This window comes from Gossypium raimondii, chromosome 7, assembly GCF_025698545.1.
Source record: "Gossypium raimondii isolate GPD5lz chromosome 7, ASM2569854v1, whole genome shotgun sequence".
In the NCBI taxonomy this organism is placed as follows: domain Eukaryota; kingdom Viridiplantae; phylum Streptophyta; class Magnoliopsida; order Malvales; family Malvaceae; genus Gossypium; species Gossypium raimondii.
The window spans coordinates 13,013,785-13,019,481 of NC_068571.1; the positions used below are offsets into that span (position 1 = coordinate 13,013,785).

The 5,697-nt window shown below is 33.4% G+C and overlaps 1 non-coding gene across 1 annotated transcript; it reads right to left on the bottom strand.

Annotated features, from left to right (window-relative positions):
• Window positions 1-4,184: 4,184 nt before the first annotated feature.
• LOC128042736 (small nucleolar RNA R71) lies at window positions 4,185-4,291 on the bottom strand. The gene has a single exon (XR_008198248.1). It is a non-coding gene; the product is annotated as a small nucleolar RNA R71 (small nucleolar RNA).
• Between the last annotated feature and the right edge of the window lie 1,406 nt (window positions 4,292-5,697).

A 5,697-nucleotide genomic window follows, 5' to 3' on the forward strand; every position in this document is an offset into this window, starting at 1 on the left:
TTAAAACCGTGTACACTAAGGAGTGTCTCAGAAATAAGGTTCTTGCGTATGTCAAACACATACAACACATTTTGAAGCTTGAGTTCTCTGCCAGAAGTCATCTTCAAGACTATAGTACCATTCTCCTTGATCTTGGAAGTCATAGCATTGCCCATATAGAGCTTCTCCCTATCTTCACAAGGCTCCAACTCAGAAAAGAAGTCTTTGTCAAACAAATATGACGTGTGGCACCAGTATCAAGCCACTATTCTCTTGGATGTGAGTCAACCATGTTGACTTCAAAAATCACAGCACATAAGTCCATATCTTCCATAGCATTGGTGGGAGTTTCCATTTTCTGTTAAGATTTCAGAAACAAAACCAAAATTAGAAAAAAATTATCAACTTTTGCTAGACGATAGGAATTTAATAAAACTTGAAACAAAAGTTTACACGGTCTAATCGAAAGACAAAAAAAATGTGCCAGGTAGGTAACCCTGAAAGAGAGGTGGTGCACTTGGCACACTTAAATACCAAGTCTTTCAAAGAACCAATCCTAGACATGCACTCTCATATTGTCTTTTTTAATTCACCGTTGATAAATTTTTTTTTTCTTTGATGTCACAAGTTTGAAGCTACAATTTAAGCTTTCACAATTTAAAGCCACAATTAAAGCCACAATAAATAAAAAATTTAATTTAAAATTTATATTACCCTTTGATTTTGTTAAATGGAAGAGTTAAAATTTGAAATAAAATTAAAATCAATTTTGTTGGTAAACGTGATTAAATCACGAAACAAAATTATTTAATTAAATCTTGTTTGGAAACAAAATCAAAATCAAATAAAATCATTAAATGGCGGAATAAATCTAGAAATAGAATTATTTATTTAATTATTGTTTGGAAACAAAATAAAATAGAATAAAATCATTGAGTTGTGAGAATAAATTCGAAATAGAATTATTCAATTAATTCTTGTTTGGAAACAAAATAAAAAGGAATAAAGTCTATTGAACGACAATAATAAATCCGAAATAGATTTTATTCAATTTAATTTTTCTTAGATGTAATATGTTTTTTTGCCTTCGTGTCTCGTTCTACTCGGATTAGAGAATTTTAAAATAATAAAAATCATCTTAAGATTGTTGGACAAAACACGTTAGCGAACAAATATAAATGTAAATATTTATATTAAATATAATATCTTGAACAAATAATATAACCAAATATCTATATTTGTGTAAAAACACCAGATCTAAACAAAATAAATTAAATAAATATTTATATTTATTTAAAACATCAAATCTAAAAAATAATTATATAAACAAGATTTTGAAAAACCAGAAATTGAATAAGGAAATCGAGTTTTACTAGATGCTGAGGTCTGTTTTCACAGTTTCCTTAAGACAGATTCAGCTGCTCCTATGGTACTTAGAGAAATGTTGATCATCTGTCTCCCAGGATACAATAACAAAATGATTGCGGCAGTAGTACATCTGCAGTGATCAACGAACAAACCTTGCCTTCTTCTATCACCGGACGTTTGAAAATTTTGGAGAGAAAAGAAATAGAATTTTCGAGAGTGAAATAAATTCGTTGTGTGTCTTTAAAGAATTTAGGATTTTATAAGCATTCAATGTGGAGGAATTTTAGAAATTTCCATGAGTAAAGATACAAATATGCATTAAAGAAGCCTTTAAATCAAACTGAGTAAAATCTTGGAAACGCCCATGTCGTGCGGGTGTGCCCCCAACCTCAGTGGATTTAGATTTGCACCCCCTGCACACGAGGGAGAGCATTAGTTTACTCATTTAATAACCACCAAGTTGGTTTACATATATATCAAGTTCCACACTTGATTCCTAATAAATGTGGGATTAATGCTTTTTCATTTTTCTCAACATAATTTCCAAGTAGCTTACTTTGAGCATCAATTTCTCATTCATCACTCAACCATTTTGAGCATATGATATCTCGTTGTAAAGGTCTCATGGGGTAGAACATAAAATCATAATTTTATGATTCAAAACTCCTCATTTACCAATCGAAAATATGCCTTAAAGATTCTAAAAAAAATCATATTTTTTTCCAAAACTATATTAGTTACAAGTCCTATTACCACTTACCAAAAAAAATCAATAATAGATACTTTTAATTGCTTATGGTAGGGTTGTGTTTGGTGCTTTGGCAGGTGCAGGTTGAGGAATGAGAAATAAAGGAGTAAAGGTTTACCAGGGCAAAAGGTTGGACATTTGGTTAGCACGAATGCTGTGGCAATTCTAGGATGATCGAGTCAACACTCAATGCATACCAATTTTAGCCCAACTGCATTTTTACCAAAAAAATGTACCTAAAAGAGGAGAAGATAATCCTGGGATTTTGATTTTTATTCTAGAAAAAAAATTTTAAAAAGAGGAGAAGATAAACATGATTTGTTGGATTTACCCAAGGGAAAAAGCTATAAAAAGCCAAAGGAGGAAACCCTAAATGATGAACAAAAAGCAACAGCTCCTTAGGCAAAAATAGAGGGTAGCGGCTGAGTAGAGACAAAAAGAGGAAGACAAAAGTAGTCCCTCTTAGCCATCGCTGGAACACTATGTTGTTGGAGTGTGAACATGACATGAAAAAGTTGTATTCTCAAAGTCTTCTACATTTCTTACTTTGTTCTTCCTTGAATGGAATGATGAAAATGGTGTTGGATGTTATTTTGGTTTTAAATTTTATGTGCCAACCCATGAGCTAAATCTCATAGGGTTGAGATTACATGATGAAACCTTTATTTTCTTTAATGGTTGAAGCATAGAGTTGAATTAATTTACTGTTTCATTTAATTATTTTTTTCTAAATTATAAGCGTGCAATTCCTAGACATAGAGATTGTGTAGCATGCACATAAACTAATTTAATTTTGAAAAGGTTGGATTAGTTGGACCGAAATTGAATGATATGAGCAAGTATTCAATAGATGCTTGTAGTAGACTTTAGACATAGAGCAGCATTCATACAAAAAGAAATAGTGCAGGGTACCGTATTAAAGGCCTATTGTCATGGGTAAGGTAACTTGAGACTTTTGCTCTCGAAAGAAGCAGACCACTTTAGAACTCTTCTAAGTAGTAAATTAATTATGATTTTTTCGAGGCATCTCTGACAGTAAGGGTAGATTCTTAATAATTCCAACATTCCAAATCAACATCGTATATCCTTTGTTCTTTGCCATAGTATCTTTGTCACATCATTATTAGTTATTTATTTGTTCATTTACATAATATTCCCGTAGTAACTCTCATAATTTCCATTACATTTCTACTTTTGTTTTGCCATAACATTTCCAAGTATTCATTAAATTCCACATATTACATACATCACTACTCCTTTATACTTATCGTTGTTTTTGCCATAACATTAATAACACTCTATTATAATAACTTGACCACTTTTGTGCCTCAATTGGAACCTCATGGGAGTGATACTCACTTATCACTTTATTACTTGATCCAACGTGTATACTTGCACGATTCACATATCATATTCACGCGCGACAATTTTTTGGCACCGTTGCCAGGGATTGACAATTTCTTAAAAATTGGTTTTGTTATTTCACTTAGCTCCATTAGTTTTATTTAACTTAGTTATATTTTTCTATAAGTTTTCCATCAGTACATGAGAAAAGATATTCCTACTAACAAAGAGTATCCTTTTAACCTAAAGATCGAAATAACTTTATGAAGAAGGTGAAAAGAACTATGATGCTAGAAACGAAAATGATCCTAGTCTCAATGATAATTTGAATGGTCAGGATGCTAATCTTCATGTTCGTAGAATGATAGATGACCGAGATAGACCAATCTGAGAGCATGTTGTGCTAATTTTGGATGATTTGAATCCAGAGATAGTCAGACCACAAATACAAGTTCAGTAGTTTGAGCTGAAACTGGTAATATTTTAGATGTTGTAAATAGTAGGACAGTTAAGTGGATTACCTAATAAAGATCCAATACTTCATTTAAGACTTTTTTTAGAGGTTTATGACTCATAGAGACAGTAGGGTGTGCCTAAAGACACTTTGCGACTTAAACTGTTTCCATATTCTTTAAGAGATCGTGTGAGAGCATGGCTGAATGCTCTGCCGTACTGAATAGTAGCATCATGAAATGATCTTTGCTAGAGTTTTTTTCTACGATATAATCCTCCAAATATGAATGCCAAGCTTAGAAATGACATCACATCTTTTCAGCAATTGGATGATGAAACGCTATATGAAGCTTGGGAGCGATTTAAAGACTTCATTCAGAAGTGCCCGATGCATGGATTTCAGCACTAGACACAGATGAAGTTATTTTATAATGGAATGAATGCGCATACGAGGATGGTAGTTGATGCCTTCACCAATGGTATTTTGTTGGATAAATCTTATAATGAAGCATATGAGATTTTGGAAAAGATTGCCAGCAATAATTATCAATATACTACCACGAGAGTTTTAACGGGTAAGAAAGCTGCTGGTACCATGGAACTTAATACAATCACTTCATTGACTACCCATGTTTCATCTTTAACTAATATGATCAAGATGATGGAGATACCAACTACAGTTCAGGAGGTGAAAGCTATTAGGCTAGCATGTGTTTATTGTGGTGATGACCACGTGTTGGATGAATGCCTATCAAACCCAACATTCGTGTGCTACATAGGTAATTTCAATTGGAATAATAATCCCTATTCCAACACCTATAATCTAGGGTGGGGACAACATCTAAACTTTAGTTGGAATAATCAAGGTGAGGGGAATTTTAACAATGCTACAAGAAGAATGCCGATAGTGCATCGCCTAGTTATAATCATCCTATGCCGAGGCAAAATGTACAACAAGGCCAGTCATTATCATCACCATCTATTGAAGACTTGTTGAAATAATTTATGGCCAAGAAAGATACCTTAGTCAAGCTATGTCCCTACGAGCTCTTGAGAATCAAGTGGGCAAATAACAAATGCTTTAAATTTGAGGCCACAAGGAGCATTGCCAACGATACCTAGAATTGGATAACATAAGGGAAAGAACAGTGCAAAGTGATCACTCTCAGAAGTGGAGCTCAGTTAAATGATGTTGTTCAAGATGCCACAGTAGGAGAGGATAACTCAAATAACAACCATGTAAAGATCCCAAAGCCATCTGAAAAACATATTACACTTGAAAAGGGTAAGCAGAAGAATGCTGTGGCAGAACTAGATCAGGCTGCCAATAAAAACGCTATAGGAAAACAATATCAGAAACTTGAAGGACGACCACCTCTATCTTTTCCTCAGAAATTACATAATTCTAAACAAGATGTTTAGTTCAAAAGGTTTTTGGAGGTCTTGAAGCAACTACATATTAATATATCGCTAGTAGAAGCTTTGGAGCAAATGCCAAACTATGTGAAATTTATGTAGGATATACTGTCGAAGAAGCACAGAATGGGAGAACTTGAGACTATTGCTTTCACTTAAGGGTGCACAACAATGTTGATGAATTACCTCCAAAGTTGAAGGACTTAGGGAGTTTCTCTATCCTATGTTTAATTGGAAATCATTATGTTGGTAATGCATTATGTGATTCAGGAGTATGTATAAATCTAATACTGCTGTCTATTTTCAGGAAGCTGGGAATTGGAAAAACTAGACCTACTACAGTTACAGTACAATTGGTTGATCGATCCTACGCACATCCAGAAGGTAAA